This window comes from Pyrus communis, chromosome 10 (assembly GCF_963583255.1).
Source record: "Pyrus communis chromosome 10, drPyrComm1.1, whole genome shotgun sequence".
In the NCBI taxonomy this organism is placed as follows: Eukaryota; Viridiplantae; Streptophyta; class Magnoliopsida; order Rosales; family Rosaceae; genus Pyrus; species Pyrus communis.
In genome coordinates, this window is record NC_084812.1 from 17,458,899 (window position 1) to 17,478,805 (window position 19,907).

Consider the following 19,907-nt stretch of genomic DNA (forward strand, 5'->3'; position numbering starts at 1 on the left):
AAATCCGGGATAAGAAAGGAAGCGAGAATGTAGTGGCTGACCATTTAAGCCGAATGATCCACGAGGAGCATGAACATGCCGTGCCTATCCCTGAAACTTTTCCCGATGAGCAGCTGCTATCCATTGAGGTAAGTGAACCATGGTATGCAGATTTAGTGAATTACTTGGTGGCTAAACAAATTCCAAATGAACTAAACAAGCACCAACGTGATAAGCTTAAAAATGATGCACGTTTCTATGTTTGGGATGACCCTTATTTGTGGAAGTATTGCTCAGATCAAATTGTACGTAGATGTGTGCATGATTCTGAATTTCACTCAATTCTAAGCTTTTGTCACACATATGCATGTGGTGGTAATTTTGGCACACAACGCACTGCCCTCAAGGTTCTAGAGTGTGGTTTTTATTGGCCGACTATATTTAGGGATGCTAGAACCTTTTGTATGTCTTGTGATCGTTGCCAAAGAATGGGTAACATAGGTATCAAGGACCAAATGCCGCAAACCCCTGTCTTTAATGTTGAAATTTTTGATGTTTGGGGCATTGATTTCATGGGCCCTTTCCCTCCATCTTATGGTTTCACTTATATCTTGCTAGCCGTTGATTATGTTTCTAAATGGGTGGAAGCAAAAGCCACCCGTACTAACGATTCTAAGGTGGTTGCAGATTTCGTGAAAACTAACATTTTTGCTAGGTTTGGAATGCCGAGAGTAATCATAAGTGATGGAGGGTCTCACTTTTGCAATCGGACCATTGAGGCGTTGCTAAGAAAGTACCATGTCAACCATAAGGTCTCCACACCTTACCATCCTCAAACAAATGGCCAAGCCGAGGTGTCTAACCGAGAAATCAAACAAATTTTGGAGAAGACCGTTGGACCAACAAGGAGGGATTGGAGCTTACGTTTAGATGATGCACTGTGGGCATATCGTACGGCATACAAAACACCCATTGGGATGTCACCTTTTCGGCTCGTCTATGGTAAGCCATGTCATTTGCCCGTAGAGTTAGAGCACAAGGCACATTGGGCCGTGAAGATTTTCAACATGGACATAGATGCAGCGGGAGTTCATAGGAAGCTCCAATTGAATGAACTTGAGGAGATTCGGAATGAAGCCTATGAGAATGCCCGGATGTACAAAGCCAAGACCAAAGCATTCCATGATAAAATGATTCGAACCAAGACCTTCACAGTTGGGCAGAAAGTGTTACTTTTCAACTCTCGCCTACGGTTGTTTCCTGGTAAGTTGCGTTCTAAATGGATTGGCCCGTTTGTTGTTACTAATGTTTTCCCTCATGGTGCAGTGCAAATCAAAAGTTCAAGGACGCAGCAAGAATTCAAAGTGAATGGGCATCGGTTGAAGCCCTATTACGAGATGTTTGAGGAGCATGTCGTGGAGGAGGTACCCCTCCATGCCGTGGAACCTAGTCAAGCTTAAACGGAGGTACCGTCCGGCTGCAAGACGTAAAAGAAAGCGCTTCGTGGGAGGCAACCCATGCCTCCGAATAGAGAAGAACTTGGAAACCCCTTTAAGAGACTTATTTTTATTCCTTTCTTTTTCTTTACTGCCTTTACTTTGCTTTCTTTCTCGTATTTGTTTATTTGCTTGCTCTGTTGTGACTTTCTGCTTAAAACATTGAGGACAAAGTTTGATTTAAGTGTGGGGGGGTAAACAATTTGTATTTGCATGAATTTCGTGGGATTTATTCACCTTTCACTTAGAATGTTGTTTCTTGCTGTTTTAAGCGTTTTTAGAGTGTTTTAGTGTGTTTTATAGTGCCTTGGTATAAAACTCCGAAAATTTGATAAAAATTTAACTAAAAAAAAAAAAAAAAAAAAAAAAAAAAAACCTCAAATCCAGATTCCTAAAAAAAAAAAAACTCTTCTCTTTGTTGCTATTTCGTTTCTGCCTTGTTAGGTTGTTTAGTTGTTATTGTTTGTTTGTTTATTAATTGTGTGAGTCTATGATTGTAACATTGAGAAAATGTTTGATTTATTGATAGGCACTGCTTAACAAAGAAAGATGGTGCTTCACAAAGGGTGTTTGCTTGAGGCCCCACTACGTGGCTTTACTCTTGAAGCGGAAGGCATCGGAGCGGAAGGCGTAGGAGTGGAAGGCGTAGGAACGGAAGGCATCGGAGTGGAAGGCGTAGGAACAGATGGCATAGGAGCAGAAGGCATCGAAGATAGAGCATTCCAGGCCTCAATACTTGGCCAAGCGCTGGATGAGCCAGGAAAAAGGTGCCTCTGGAGGAAAGACGAGAACCTTTGACGGTCACTGTGAATCCGACCTTCAGACTCTTGTAGCTCATCAAGCTTCCTCTTCATGCCCGTCGAATAGTTGTTTGCAAGCACGTGCAAACTTCTATTCTCATACTTCAGCTGCTGGATCTCCTGCTTGAGACTTTCCACCTCTGCCATCAATGATTCCACCTGACGGGAGCGGGCAAGCAGGCGTTGGCCCATGTTGGACACAGAACTCGCACACTGAACACTAAGTGCGAGGGACTCTTGAACGGCCAACTCATCGGACCGTCCTGACAGCAGCCTACTATCTTTCGGAGTGAGGAGGTTCCTAGCTACTATTGTAGCTGTTGTGGCGTCCTGCATCACGGAGTCTTCACCTGTGAGAGGACCGTTAGAAGAAAAGAAAGAAGGGCGCCATACGTTACCTTGACGCGGCACGCCCGTATCACTGCTAAGGCTCAATTCCAAGCTAAGGTTTGATGAGTTTGCCATTTTTCAAAAGTGTTCAGAAAGAAGGGGTGGATGGAGTTAATTCTCAAAGGGCCGGAGTCGATTTTTCAAGAATGGGATTTCTTCAGAGTGTATTTGTTGGGGTGATCGATAGCTCCATAAAAAGCCATGGCGACGCGTCCACCGATTCAGAGATCCGGATTTTCCTCCGCAAATTTCGACGACGCATTCGCGGCTTTTCAGAAAACGCGTTCAGCTTTGTCAAAAGATATCTGACAAAGCTGATAGCACGTGGAGGCCATCATCTCATTTACACGTCTTTAGCCGACAAGCGCAAAGTTCGGCGACGCTTTCTCTGCTTTTCAGAAAACGCGTGCAGCTTTGTCAAAAGAGCCGCACCCGTGACTACTTTTGCCATGCAGAAATCGAAGAGCCGTTCGTTCAGAAATCGAAGAGACGTCTGTCGACAAAGGGTAAAAGAGCAGTACCACCACTTTCTATTCAGAAAATCCCTATATTTGTCGACCTTCATCTCTTATGGCAAGGCAGACTTGAAGAAAATGCCCACCAACTCTCTCTCACCTCTGAGGGCGCACTCCCAGCAAAGCCTTTTGAATTACTCAAAATTTTCTTCTTCCCCAAAGATGATACCAGATACTTGGAGTACATATGACCCAGGAGGAAATACATGCGCTGATTCCTTCACCGCTTCTTCAAAAGCAAAGGTATCTCATATCATCAAGGTCAAAAGCAAATGTATCTCATATCATGCTCTTTCCCTGTCCTTTTCTTTGTCCTTGTTTTTACTCGCATGGCAAAGTGAAATAAGCAATCAGCCGGCACTTGGAGTCAGTCTTCCGATCTGGAGCCAACTGCCTGGACTCTATTCCTGATTGCTTACCTAGCGTTGCTCTCGAGTAGTCATCTTCAACGGTTGATACACTTCCAGAGAAGGGACCACTCCTGCACAGATTGAACAAAGAAACAGATAAAAGGGATAAGCTCAGACCTTTGGGGAAGACCAAAAGAATCCTCCAGCCCAGTAGCACAAAGGAAAATCAATGATGGGCGGAAACCAGTTCGAGAGTAAGCCTGTGGATTCATCAAGATCAAGCCTCAATGCAATCAACAAAGAGAAGAGGGAATTTACACTCCATAACCAGATTTGCGTCCCTAAACTCTTCTCTTTGTTAATTACATTCTGCCATGTTTAGTATGTTTAGTTGTTGTTTGTGTGTGTACTTATGTTTTGTGTGAATCTATGCTTAAAACATTGAGGACAATGTTTGATTTAAGTGTGGGGGGGTAACTAATGTTGTTAATGCAAATTCGTAGGATTTTATCACCCATAACTTCAAATGTTGTTCCTTGCTGTTTTAAGGTGTTTTTAAGTTGTTTTAGAGTGTTTTAGTATGTTTTGTTTTATAACTCCGAAAATCACATAAAAATTTGAAGAAAATGTTTTGAAAAGCCTAAAAAGAGTGTTTTGAGTCGTTTTTGTGTGTTTGTGTCTTAGGGTACCTTCCAACGTTATGACGAGGATTTGGTTTGTAATTGCATGACTGTTAAAAAGAATTATAAACATAGAGAAAAGTTTGATTTACTCTTGGTTTATGCTTAGTTATGGTTATAATGTGAAGTCTTATCACCCATAACTTCAAATGTTGTTCCTTGCTGTTTTAAGGTGTTTTTAAGTTGTTTTAGAGTGTTTTAGTATGTTTTGTTTTATAACTCCGAAAATCACATAAAAATTTGAAGAAAATGTTTTGAAAAGCCTAAAAAGAGTGTTTTGAGTCGTTTTTGTGTGTTTGTGTCTTAGGGTACCTTCCAACGTTATGACGAGGATTTGGTTTGTAATTGCATGACTGTTAAAAAGAATTATAAACATAGAGAAAAGTTTGATTTACTCTTGGTTTATGCTTAGTTATGGTTATAATGTATGACTTCACATGCAATCATAAAAGAAAAATTCGTTTTTGTAACATGCCTGAAGGAAGGAACTCAAACAAATGCTACAACCCTGAGAGACTTGAGCCTATAACGTTCTTTGGAGAGTATTTTCTGTGATTCTTTGTTTTCTAAAGTTGTTGCATGATCTCATTATTCCTTGCTTGGTTACTACTTAGAATGCAATTGTATCATGATACAACTAAATGCTAGAACTTATATCCGTTTCATTCAAAGCATGACATTGAATTGCATAACATATATCAAGATGAAGTTGTGTAGTTGCCACCATAACCAAATAGCCTTACTTCCCATATTTCGTATTTATTGTAAGTTTTAACCCCGTTGAGCCTCGTTTAGCCTTTATTCTTTGTTAACCCACATCAACCCTTACCTAGCCTAGAGTAGGACTTTCCTATACCTTTGTTCTTAAAGGATAGTGAGCATGACTTAATTGAATTCCTTTTTATTAATATGTTGCAGAAAATAAGTGTGGGGGAAGGGATTTTTGTGTGTATGTATGTGCCTAAGTCTTAAAGGAGGCACGGAAAAAAAAAAAAAAAAAAAAAAAAAAAAAAAAAAAAAAAAAAAAAAAAGAAAAGAAAGAAAAAGAGTGAAAATAAGTGAGAATGAACTCACAAGTGTGATTGTTGATGAAAGGGCCCAAAAAGTTTGAATATGGCCCTAAGTTTTGTGACTTCCCCTTGGGTGTTCAAAGTTAACTTCTGCGTTCTAAAGGGAATTCTAAGTGCCTAATTCAATACTTTGCTCACTATTGCTTTAAGAACGTTTGTGTACTCTACCTTTCTTTGTTAAACCATTACCCTTAGCCCCGTTACATCCCTCAACTTCTATCTTGAGTGTTATGTGTTTCAATTTGCGGAGTTTGAAATTGATATGAGCTTATGGAATCACTGGTTCTCATTCTAAGTAGTAGCATTCCATTCATGAGATCATACCTAAACATGCTTATTAACTCCAGAAATTGCTCTCTTTATGATACATATATGTGAGTGTTCGTTTTCATGTTTACATCAATCTTCTCACATATGACTAGATTAGGGTGTGTAGTTAGAAATTCTGAGTGAAAATCGAGTGCATATCTTGTAAGGAATTGAGCAAATTCTCTAAGGCATGTTACTACATTCAAAACATGGTTTTAAATGCTTAATTGTGAACTAGTATATGGTGACTATGATTAAGAATGTACTTAAGTGTGAAGATGACTAAAAATCTGTGAGAATGATGATTTTTAACATGTCATGTGCATTGGAAATCCCTAAGACGGTTGTTGGAAGGTTTAGGTTGTGTTTTACGTGTTTAGTGTCGTTTTGTTTATTTGTTTTTATTCTGTTTTGCTCGAGGACTAGCAAAAGCTAAGTGTGGGGGTATTTGATAGGAGCATATTCATGCGACTTAAATGGCTTGTTCTCGTACATTTACGTTATGTTTCTTTAGTTATTTTAGTTCTTTATGCTTCTTTTGTGTGTTTTCAGGTTCTAAGGGCTTAGGGAGCAAGAAAGTGCATTTTGAGGCCATTTGGAGCATTTTTGGGCATGGATTGGATAGCTTATCCATGGAGCCAAAGTTTGGACGAATTTGAAGGCCTTATTTTCACTTTGGACATAAAACAAAGGGCCTAGCCCATTCTCTCTTATTCTATCCCTTATAGCCATGCAAAGAACCATCCATTCCATCAAAAACAATCCATCAATTCACATGCAAAACCACCATTAACATACATGCACCCAAACAAAGCCAACCTAGCTAACCCTACATGCATTATTTATTAGCATCTTTACAAGACATTATCATTGCATAACATTCCACTTCCACCTCTTTCCAACCTAATTCACATGCATATCAACCCTACATACATTAATTAGTCATTCTTTTCATATTACACTCAAATGCATTCACATGCATTTCAAGAAGCAAAACAACATTGTGCCGTGAGCTTCCCTTGCATTTTCAGCTTTCCTCCTTGCATTCACATGCATAACCAACCTAGTGTCACTCCCATTCATTCCCTTTAATTATTTAGCCATTATCATACATTTATTCTCCCATAAACAACCCAACAATGCCGTGAGTTCCCACTCCCATTTCCAGCTTTCCATAACTTTTCCTAGTTGTTTTATTACATACATTCCCCCTTCATTATTCCAAACACATGCACCCATAATCATTCATCCCCTCCTAGCTGCAATATTCCCTCTTTTGTTCCCCCATTTCACCTATAAATAAGCATCCAACACTCCTCAAAATTCATTCACTCTTCCATACACATTTTCAGTTACAAACACTTCCATTTTCTGTGCAGTTTTTCTCCTTCATTGCAGCCACTATCCAACCACTTCCCATCCCTCCAAAACACTTCACATAATCCCCAAAGCTCACCTTAGACCTTGTGCTACAACAACGAGGAAGAAAAGAGTGCCTAAACGTTCATACAATTCAAGTTTGAGTTGTTGGAATGTTTAGGTGTTTCTTTGATTTCAAAGTTTAAATTTAATTCTCTTTGTTTTGTACGTATGAGAATGGAAGAGAAGAGTGCCTAAACGTTCATACAATTCAAGTTTGAGTTGTTGGAATGTTTAGGTGTTTCTTTGATTTCAAAGTTATGAGGAACTAAACCCCCTTTAGCTAGGGGGTGATTCGAAACTATGTTTATATTTGCAATTTGAATTGATTACGTTTGGTTGGAATTTCATAAGTTGTGGATTCAATTCGTTTAACTGTTTGATTGATAACTTATTTATGTATGTTCATTGAGATTGCAAGCTTAATTTTCATGCATAAATATGACGCTAGAATATAAGTGAATTTCACCTAATCGCTATGAACTTACATTCACAAGTAGTGGAGGTTGCTTATAAACAATCGCGTTAAACGAATTCTTGGCATAAGTTTCATGCGTATTCTATAGTAACGAATGCCTCGTCGATGTTTATGATTTCCGTTGAACTTAATGATCTTTGTTGAATGTCTCTATCATGCGTATTCCATAGTTAGGGACTTTGATTAAGAATAATTTGGTTGTAATGCGTATTCCATTCAATCCAACGAATTTAGGGAAATCTGAAAGTTAATCTAAGCGGATCTAATTAACTTGGAGCATTGAGTTTCACAACTTATCGAAAGACCAACTGAGAATCAATTTTGTTTGCAAGTGTAACATGTGTGGAGAAGAACCCCTTGGCTATTCCATCATCCATATTTTTATCACATTCATATTTACATTTTGCCTTTAATTATATTCTGTCTTTTTAATTTAATATCGTCCAACCACAATTCCCCCCCCCCCTTATTTTGTTAAGTCTTAATCATTCGTATTTGTTTTATTTTTGTATCTTTAAGCTTTTGGAGTCATAAACAATTGCAAATTCGTCTAAATCAAGTTCTAGCTTCTATTTGAGTCAATTTGATTGTTTTAGACAATTTAAGTCTTTCAAAGCCATTCTGAGTCATAATAGTCTTGTTAAGAGTATTTTAATTTAGTTTTTATGTTTTTAAGTCAATTTAGAAGGTTTTAGCAAGCCCTCCTAATCCCCGGTCTAGAACGATCCCTCACTTATCCATTCTACTACAATTGTCAAACGAGGGTTTAATTTGAGTGTCAAGTAATTCTCGCATCAGTAAACAATTTGTATTTGCATGAATTTCGTGGGATTTATTCACCTATCACTTAGAATGTTGTTTCTTGCTGTTTTAAGCGTTTTTAGAGTGTTTTATAGTGTCTTGGTATAAAACTTCGAAAATTTGATAAAAATTAAAAAAAAAAAAAAAAAAAAAAACTCTTCTCTTTGTTGCTATTTCGTTTCTGCCTTGTTAGGTTGTTTAGTTGTTATTGTTTGTTTGTTTATTAATTGTGTGAGTCTATGATTGTAACATTGAGAAAATGTTTGATTTATTGATAGGCACTGCTAAACAAAGAAAGATGGTGCTTCACAAAGGTTGTTTGCTTGAGGCCCCACTACGTGGCTTTACTCTTGAAGCGGAAGGCATAGGAACAGAAGGCATCGGAGCGGAAGGCGTAGGAACAGAAGGCATAGGAGCAGAAGGCATCGGAGCGGGAGGCATCGAAGATAGAGCATTCCAGGCCTCAATACTTGGCCAAGCGCTGGATGAGCCAGGAAAAAGGTGCCTCTGGAGGAAAGACGAAAACCTTTGACGGTCACTGTGAATCCGACCTTCAGACTCTTGCAGCTCATCAAGCTTCCTCTTCATGCCCGACGAATAGTTATTTGCAAGCACATGCAAACTTCTATTCTCATACTTCAGCTGCTGGATCTCCTGCTTGAGACTTTCCACCTCTGCCATGAATGATTCCACCTGACGGGAGCGGGCAAGCAGGCGTTGGCCCATGTTGGACACAGAACTCGCACACTGAACACTAAGTGCGAGGGACTCTTGAACGGCCAACTCATCGGACCGTCCTGACAGCAGCCTACTATCTTTTGGTGTGAGGAGGTTCCTAGCTACTATTGTAGCTGTTGTGGCGTCCTGCATCACAGAGTCTTCACCGGAAAGAGGACCGTTAGAAGAAAAGAAAGAAGGACGCCATACGTTACCTTGACGCGGCGCGCCCGTATCACTGCTAAGGCTCAATTCCAAGCTAAGGTTCGATGAGTTTGCCATTTTTTCAAAAGTGTTCAAAGAGAAGGGATGGAGTTAAATTTCAAAGGGCCGGAGTCGATTTTCAAGAATGGGAAATCTTCAGAGTGTGTTTGTGGCGGTGATCGATACCTCAATAAGAAGCCAAGGCGACACGTCCACCGATTCAAAAAGCCGGAATTTCCGGCGTAATTTAGGCGACGCTTTCTCAGCTTTTCAGAAGACATGTTCAACTTTGTCAAAAGAGTTCTTCTTTTCAGACAACACGTGGAGGCCATCATCGCAACTACACATCTTTAGCCGACAAGCGCAAAGTTCGGCGACACTTTCTCAACTTTTCAGAAGACGCGTGCAGCTTTGTCAAAAGGAGCCGCATCTGCACTACCACGTGTCGTTCAGCAAGCGAAGGGACGTCGTTCAGAAATCGAAGGGGCGCCTGCTCAGAAATCGAAGAGGCGTGTTCAGAGATCGAAGAGGCGCCATTATTTCAAAAAGCCGGATTTGCGGGATCAAAACGTTTGTCGACAAAGGTAAAAAGTACCACCACTTGATATTATCTCTATATATGTCGACCTTCGTCTTTTATGGCAGGGTAAACCTGAAGAAAATGCCCAACTCTCTCTCACCTCTGAGGGCGCACTCCCAGCAAAGCCTTTCGAAATACTCAATTCTTTCTTCTTCCCCAAAGATGATACCGGATGCCTGGAGTACATATGACCCAGGAGGAAGCAGCACAACAAATACATGTGCTGATTCATTCACCGCTTCTTCAAAAGCAAAGGTATCTCATATCATCAAGGTCAAAAGCAAAAGTATCTCATATCATGCTCTTTCCCTGTCTTTTTCTTTGTCCTTGTTCTTACTCGCATGGCAAAGTAAAAGAAGCAATCAGCCGGCACTTGGAGTCAGTCTTCCGTTCTGGAGCCAACTGCCTGGAATCTATTCCTGATTGCTTACCTAGCGTTGCTCTCGAGTAGTCATCTTCAACGGTTGATACACTTCCGGAGAAGAGACCACTTCTGCAAAGGGGAGCGAGTAAGGCAAGTGAAAATGATACATTGAAGCATGTGGAGACAAACATAGGCTGAGTTATCCTCCAACCCTTTTCAATACGAATTGGAAAGATTGAACAAAGAAACAGATAAAAGGGATAGGCTCAGACCTTCGGGGGAGACCAAAAGAACCATCCTGCTGCCCAGTTCAAGAAGTAGCACAAAGGAAAATCAACGATGGGCAGAAACCAGTTCAAGAGTAAGCCTGTGGAATCACAAAGATCAAAGCCTCAATGCAATTACCAAGGAGAAGATGGAATTTACACTCTATAACCAGATTTGCGTCTCTAAACTCTTCTCTTTGTTAATTACATTATGCCATGTTTAGTATGTTTAAGTGCTTTTTGTGTATTTACTTATGCTTTGTGTGAATCTATGCTTAAAACATTGAGGACAATGTTTGATTTAAGTGTGGGGGGGTAACTAAGTATATTTGATGCAAATTCGTTGGATTTTATCACCTATCACTTCACATGTTGTTTCTCACTGTTTTAAAACTATTTTAGTGTGTGTTGTTTTATAACTCCGAAAAGCACATAAAAATTTGAAAAATTGTTTTGAAAAGCCTAAAAAGAGTGTTTTGAGTCGTTTTTGTGAGTTTGTGTCTTAGGATACCTTCCAACACAATGTTAAGGATTTGGTTTATAATTGCATGACGGTTAGAAAGAGTTATAAACATAGAGAAAAGTTTGATTTACTCTTGGTATATGCTTGGTTATGGTTATAATGTATGACTTCACATGCAATCATAAAAGAAAAAAAAAAATTAGTTATGTAACATGCTTGAAGGAAGGAACTCAAACAAACGCTACAACCCTGAGAGACTTGAGCCTATAACGTTCTTTGGAGAGTATAATCTGTGATTTCTTGTTTTCTAAAATCGTTGCATGATCTCATTATTCTTTGCTTGGTTACTACTTAGAAGGCGTTTCATCATATAGTTCCAAATGCTAGAACTCATGCCCATTTCATTCAAAGCATGTTATTGATTTGCATAACATATCTCAAGATGAAGTTGTGTAGTTGCCAACATAGCCAAATAGCCTCACTTCCCATATTTCGTATATGTTGTAAGTTGTACCCCCGTTGAGCCGTGTTAGCCCATGTTCTTTGTTAACCCACTTTTTCCTCACCTAGCCTAGTTTAGGACAATCCCCACCCTTGTTCTTAAAAGATAGTGAGCATGACCTAATTGAATTCCTTTTGAGTTACATTATGAAAGAAAATAAATGTGGGGGAGAGAATGTTTAAGTGTTTATGTTTTGAGATTCAAAAAAAAAAAAAAAAAAAAAAAAAAAAAAAAAAGAATAAGTGATTGAAGAAAGGTTCCAAAACACCAATTCTGGGCGTAAATTGTCTAAATTCTCCCTTTTTGTTCAAAAGTTGAGTTTTCATTCAAAAGTGAATTCTAAGTTGATTCAAATGCTTTGCTCACTATTTCTTTAAAGAACCTTTGTTTTCCATATCCCTTCTTTGTTATCCACATACCCCAAGCCCCGTTACAACCCTTGACTTCTATCTTGAGTGTTATGTGTTTCAATTTGTGGAGTTTGAACTTGGTATGAGCATATGGTGTCACTGGTTCTCGCGTCTAAGTAGTAGCATTCCATTCATGAGATCATATCTAAACTTGATTTTTAACTCCAGAAATTGCGTTCTTTGTAATACATATATGTGAGTGTCGTTTTCATGTTTACATCAATCTTCTCACATATGACTAGATTAGGGTGTGTAGTTAGAAAATCTGAGTAAAAATTGAGTGCATATCTTGAAAGGAATTGAGCAAATTCTCTAAGGCATGTTACTACATTCAAAACATGGTTTTAAATGCTTAATTGCGAACTAGTATGTGGTAACTATGATTAAGAATGTACTTAAGGGTAAAGATGGCTAAATTCTGTGGGAATAATGATTTTTAACTTGTCATGTGCATTGGAAATCCCTAAGACGGTTGTTGGAAGGTTTAGGTTGTGTTTTACGTGTTTAGTGTCGTTTTGTTTATTTGTTTTTATTCTGTTTTGCTCGAGGACTAGCAAAAGCTAAGTGTGGGGGTATTTGATTGGAGCATATTCATGCGACTTAAATGGCTTGTTCTCGTGCATTTACGTTATGTTTCTCTCGTTATTTTAGTCCTTTATGCTTCTTTTGTGTGTTTTCAGGTTCTAAGGGCCTAGGGAGCAAGAAAGTGCATTTTGAGGCCATTTGGAGCATTTTTGGGCATGGATTGGATAGCTTATCCATGGAGCCAAGAGGATGGACGAATTTGAAGGCCTTGTATGCACTTGAAGACACAACACATTATGCCATACAAACCAACCTATTTTAGGCCCATTCTATGTACTTAAACCCTAGCCCTTTAAACTAGTTCATTTATCACTTATCAAACCATTCACTTATCACTCACCACATATCATATATTTATTACTTATCATATCATTCATTCATCTACATATCAATAACCACATATCAATAACCACTTATCTTATCACTCAACATATCATACACTTATCACTCATCACACTTCATCATTACACCACCATTCATTCTTTAAAACACAAACAACATTCACATGCAAACACAAGCTTTAACCAACAAACAAAACAGCCAACACATGCACCAAAACACCTTTGTCGTGGCCTTCACTCCCCCTTGCATTTTCAGCCATTCCACTTCATCATTACACCACCTTCTCCATCTTTAATCACATGCACCACTAATTCAACACATGCACTTGTTCCTCCATTAAATCAACCACATTCATCACCAAAGAACCTTTGTGCCGTGAGTTCCATTGCCTTTCCAGCATCCTCACATGCATTCCCTTCACATTCACCCACATGCACATTCAATCATTCACACATCCACCACTCATTCTTCATCATTTCAACCACCTACATGCATTAATTATTAAACTCTTCATCATTGCATCCAGAAAATGAGCAAGAAAGCTTCCCAAACACATGCAAATCCATCCATGCCGTGGGTTCCCTTTGCTCCCCTTGTGCAATTCCAGTTTTCACATGTGTCCTAGCTGTTTTTCCATCATTCCTCCACACAAATGCTTAAACAAACAGCCATATGTTCCCTCCACTACCCCTATAAATACCCTAGCATTCATTCATTCACTCCCCATTCAATTCATATCTCATATTTCCATTCACAACACTTCACACAACACAAATACCATTCCATAGCCGTGAGCTTCCCATCCATTCCCTTATAATCCAAACACCACTCCTCATCCATTTCCATAATCCCCCAAACCTCACCTTAGACCTTGTGCTACAACAACGAGGAAGATAAGAGGGCCTAAACGTTCATACAATTCAAGTGTGAGTTGTTGGAATGTTTAGGTGTTTCTTTGATTTCAAAGTTTAAATTTAATTCTCTTTGTTTTGTACGTATGAGGAATGGAAGAGAAGAGTGCCTAAACGTTCATACAATTCAAGTTTGAGTTGTTGGAATGTTTAGGGGTTTCTTTGATTTCAAAGTTATGAGGAACTAAACCCCATTTAGCTAGGGGGTGATTCGAAACTATGTTTATATTTGCAATATGAATTGATTACTTTTGGTTGGAATTTCATAAGTTGTTGATTCAATTTGTTTAACCGTTTGATTGATAACTTATTTATGTATGTTTATTAAGAATGCGCGCTTAATTTTCATGCATGAATATGACGCTAGAATATAAGTGAGTTTCACCTAATCGTTATGAACTTATATTCACAAGTAGTGGAGGTTGCTTATAAACAATCGCGTTAAATGAATTCTTGGCACGAGTTTCATGCTCATCATAGTAACGAATGCCTCGTCAACACTTATAGTTTTCATGTTGCTTAATGATCTTTGATTGTATCTTTATTGTGCTGTTCACTAAAGGACTTTTGGAGAATGTTGTGAATTGCGTTGCGCAAACCCATCCAATTCATTAACTTAAGGAAAACTTGACGGTTAATTTAAGCGGACCTAATTAACCCGGGGCGTTGAGTTTCATAATTTATCGAAAGACCAACTGAGAATCAATCTTGTATGCAAGTGTAAAATGTATGGAGATGAACCCCTTAGCTAGCATTCATCCATTCAATTCCATCACATTCATATTTACATTCTGCTTTAATTTACAATTTGTGCATTTAGTTTAATTTAGTCCAAAACTCAATCCCCTTTACTTTATTGTTCAATTTAATTAGAAATCAATTTAGTTTATGTTTTAAAGTATTTTTGAATTCTTTGAGTCTAGTTTAGTGTTTTATATTGTTTTTACGTTTTTAAGTCAGTTTCCAAGAGATTAACAATCCCTCCTAATCCCCGGTCCAGAACGATCCCTACTTATACATATACTACAATTTGACAAAAAGAGGGTTTAATTTGTGCGCGTATAAAACTCGCATCAACTTGTGGGGAATGTTTTGGGTTGTCGTATGCAATCATCCAATTCAATAACGTTAGGAAAATCTGAAGGTTAATTTAAGCGAACCTAATTAACTTGGGGGGTTGAGAATTCATGGGTTATTGAAAAGCAATTGGAAATCGTTTTATATGCAAGTATAACATGTGTGGAGATGAACCCCCTAGCTAGCTTCCCATCCATTCAATTCCATCAAATTCGTTTTTACAATCTGTTCTAATTTAAAAAGTTTGTTTTGTTTTTAAATTCGTCCAAAACCAATCCCCCTTTACTTTGTTGAGTCATAGTAGTTAGAAATCACTTTAGTTTGTGTTTTTAAGTGTCTTAGGTCAAAGTAAAACCAATTTTCGTCCAAAGTTGTGTCTAGTGTTCAAAACTGCCCAGATTGTGTTTTTAAGGCAGTTTTGAGTGTTTTGGTGCTGTTTTGAGTCTTTTGGTTTGTTTTGGTGTTTTAAAGTTTAGTTTTGCATTCTTTGAGTCTAGTATAGTGTTTTAAACTTGTTTTTACGTATTTGAGTCAGTTTCCAAGTGATTAACAATCCCTCCTAATCCCCGGTCCAGAACGATCCCTACTTACATTCTTCACTACAATTGATAAAAAGAGGGTTTAATTTGTGTGCGTATAATTCTCGCAGCAAATTTTGGCGCCGTTGCCGGGGATTAGCAACTTTGCTAATCCCTTGGATTGTTATTTTCGTTTTTCTTATTAGATCAGATTCTTATGTTATTTTGTTTCTTGTTTTAGGTACTTGTTTATGACTCGGAGTTCTAATCCGGTTCACGAACATATTTTAGACTTTGATGACGATTTTGAGCATGAGTTGAGACGTAAGAGGAAGAACCCGGAACCTAGTGAATCAAGTGCAAGTTCCGAGTCCGTTTCTGAATTTGAAGAAGAAGTGGAAGACATGGCAGCGGACAACCGAACAATCAAGGAGCTTTCCGCTTCGGGATTGGCCAATGCCGCACCCTTGTGCATCCAATACCCAAGGGCGGCTCAAGACAAGACTGCCGAGTTCGAATTGAAGTCAAGCCTGTTACATCACATTCCAAAGTACCATGGGCTATCCATGGAAGATCCGAACAAGCATTTGAAGGAGTTTGAAGTCGTTTGCTCAAGCATGACTCCGGTGAACGTAGATGAGAGCATCTTGAAGATGAAGGCCTTTCCCTTTTCTCTCCAAGAGAAAGCGAAAGATTGGTTGTACGAATTGGCTCCCGGAACGGTCACATCATGGGAGAGCATGAAACGGGCTTTCTTGGAGAAGTTTTTCCCAACTTCTCGAGTCATCCTCCTACGAAAAAGGATAAGTGGAATTCAACAAGATGAAGGTGAATCCTTTCCTACTTATTATGAACGTTTTAAATCTCTTGTTGCTTCATGTCCACAGCATCAAATGAAGGAGGAACTACTTCTACAATACTTTTACGAGGGACTTCTACCTATTGAACGTCAAATGCTAGATGCCTCAGCGGGAGGAGCCTTGGTGGACAAGACCCCCACGGCTGCAAAGACCTTGATTGCTAATCGAGCATTGAATGCTCAACAATATGAAGGCGTTGGACAGAGGAGTACCCCATGGCAACACCAAGTCAATGAGGTAAGTACCATAACCGAACTTCAAAATCAAATGGCTAACCTTACTACGTTGCTTTCTCAGGTGGTGGAAGGTCCAAAAGTCAAAACCGTAGCTTCTTGTGGCGTATGCTCCATGCAAGGACACCCTACGGACAAGTGCCCACAATTGATCGAGAATGGAGGGTGGGAGACACTCAATGCCATGGGATATGTCAACCAATACCAAACACGTGGTGATCCGTTTTCTAATACTTACAATCCCGGTTGGCGTGATCATCCGAATTTCAAATGGCGAGACCCCCAACAAGGTCAACAACAAAGCGGATTTAGGCAACAACCCCCGGGTTTCTATCAAAAGCCGTTGGCACCACCACAAGCCCAAGCACAACCTGCCCAAAGCAACGTAGGTAATTCAAGTGATAATGATAAGATTTTTCAATTACTTACTACCTTGACGCAGGAAGTCCAAACTCAAAACAAAGAGAGGCAAATCCAAGACAAGAGGGTGGACAACTTGGAGAAGCAAGTGGGACAGATTGCCGAGTTCATGGGGCAATTTCGTGAGCAAGGTAGGTTGCCAAGTTCAACCGTGGTCAATCCAAAAGGTGGATTCGAAACTGCCAAGGCCATTACGTTGAGAAGTGGTAAAGAGCTTGGAAATCATCCAAAACCATCCAAACAAAGCCTTAATGAGGAGGAAAAGCTGCTGCAAGAAGAAGAACATGGAGCAAAGGCCACGGCAAGGGAAGCCAAAACCTTGCCGCAACTCTCTAGTACACCAAAACCATCCCAAACTACCAAGGTGAGTCCAAATTCGAATTTGTCTAGTTCTATTCCACTAAATGTGCCTTTTCCTAGCAGGTTTATGCAATCTAAGACAGAGGAGGATGAAAAAGACATCCTGGAGATGTTTAGGAAGGTGCATGTCAATATCCCGCTCTTAGATGCAATAAAGCAAATTCCGAAGTACGCTAAGTTTTTGAGGAAGATTTGTACAACAAGGAAACGGATTCGGGAGAAGGAGGTGGTACATGTAAGTGAGAATGTCTCTGCAATGTTGCAAAGAAAGCTGCCACCTAAATGCAAAGATCCAGGTAGTTTCACTATCCCGTGTGTAATTGGTAATACAAGGTTCGAACATGCTATGCTAGATTTAGGTGCATCAATTAATGTCATGCCATACTCTGTTTATGCATCTATGAATCTAGGAGAGCTTAAAAATGATGGTGTTATTATTCAATTAGCCGATCGATCTAATGCATACCCGAGAGGAGTTTTGGAAGATGTTTTGGTGCAGGTAGACCACTTGATTTTTCCTGCAGATTTCTATGTGCTTGACATGGAGGATTCAACCCACTCTCCACCATCGCCACTCTTACTTGGACGACCTTTCATGAAAACAGCCCACACCAAGATTGACGTGGCCAGGGGAGCCTTAACTATGGAGTTTGGTGGTGATACGATTAACTTTAAAGTTTCTGAATCCATTGAGAATACAAATGATGTTCGTTCTTGTTTTGCCATTGGTACAACAAAAAATATAGGGCAGGAATGTTCAACACCAATCAAGAAGGATGCGTCTAGAACCACCATCGAGGAAGGAATTGGAAGAAAGCACAAGGAGCACGCCACTACCCTACAAACACCCAATCTGGCCGTACCTAAGGATAAAATTGGCGAGATGGTGGCTGCCCTAGGGGCATTGCCACAACATCCTAGTAAGTCTCCAATCCCAATTCCAATTCCCATTTCAACTAATAGGTTGTTACCTTCTTTGGTGCAGGTTCCAAATCGATTTCAAGGTGGTGGGAGCGTCTACATGAACTATAGGAACCAAAATACCACCATTAGGGAGGATCACTATCCCCTCCCATTCATAGAGCCATATTACGAAAGTGTTGAAGGGCAAGTTGTGGAGGACATCCCACTCCATGCCGTGGGCTCCAAGAGAGGATAAGAAGAATGTTCGTCCGGCTGTACGACGTTAAAGCAAGCGCTACTTGGGAGGCAACCCATGCATTCAACAAAGGAAGACCTAGAAAGCACTCCAATTCCAGATTTGCGTTCCTAAACTCTTCTCTTTGTTGCTATTTCGTTTCTGCCATGTTAGGTTGTTTAGTTGTTGTTTTGTTTGTTTGTTTGTTAATTGTGTGAGTCTATGCTTGAAACATTGAGGACAATGTTTGATTTAAGTGTGGGGGGGGGGGGGGGGTAACCAAAGGGTTTTGATGCAAATTCGTAGGGTTTTGTCACCCATAATTTCAAATGTTGTTTCGTGCTGTTTTTAAGTGTTTTTAGGCTGTTTTGGTGTGTTTTAGTATTTGTTGTTCTAAAAATCCGAAAATCCCAGAAAAAATTGAAAAAATTGTTTTGAAAACCCAAAAAGAGTTGTTTTTAAGTTGTTTTTGTGTGTTTGTTTGTGTCTTAGGGTACCTTCCAACACAATGATGAGGATTCGGTTTGTAATTGCATGACTGTTAAAGAGAATGATTAACATGGATGAAAGTTTGATTTACTCTTTGTTTATGCTTGGTTGTGGTTATAACTTATGACTTCACATGTAATCAAAAAGAAGAAAAAAATTAGTTTTTGTAACATGCTTGAAGGAAGGAACTCAAACTAATGCTACAACCTTGTGAGACTTGAGCCTAAACGTTTATTTGGAGAGTTAAAATCTGTGCATTCTTGTTTTCTAAAGTCGTTGCATGATCTCATTTTTCTTTGCTTGGTTACTACTTAGAAGGCGTTTCATCATTTAGTTCCAAATACTAGAACTCATGCCAATTTCATTCAAAACATGTTATTGAATTGCATAACACATATTCAAGATGAAGTTAGTAGTAACCACCATAGCCAAATTGCCATATTTCCCTATTTCATCTGTTTGTAGGATTTAACTCCGTTGAGCCTTGTGTAGCCTACTTTCTTTGTTAACCCACAATTATCCTCACCTAGCCTAGAGTAGGACCACCCATACCTTTGTTCTTGAAGCATAGTAAAAGCATAACTCAAAGATGAATTCCTTTTGATCATTGCATTGTAGAAAACAAGTGTGGGGGAAGGATTCTTGATATATGGGTGTGCCAAAGTCTTGAATGAGGCACGGCAAAGAAAAGAAAAAAAAAAGAGAGAGAAAGAAAAGAAAAAAGAAAATTCGTGGAAAATAAAAAGAAAAAAAGAAAAAGTTGTGAAAAGTATGAAAAGGAGTTGAAAGAGCATAAAATGAGCTCTAAGTTGTTGGTTATTGAAGAAAGGATCCAAAATGTTGCATTTGACCCTAAGTATGCACGTGTATTCCCCTTTGTGTTTAAAGTTATTCTCTGCACTCTAAAGTGAATTCTAAGTATCAAGTTCATTGCTTTGCTTACTATTGTTTAAAGAACGTTTGTTTTATCCTTTACCTTTCTTTGTTAGCCAATACCCCTAGCCCCGTTACAACCCTTGACTTTAATCTTGAGTGTTATGTGTTTCAATTTGTGGAGTTTAAAATTGGTACGAGCATATGGTGTCACTGGTTCTCGCATCTAAGTAGTAGCGTTCCATTCATGAGATCATATCTAAACATGCTTTTTAACTCCGAAAAGTGCTTTCTTTGTCATACATATA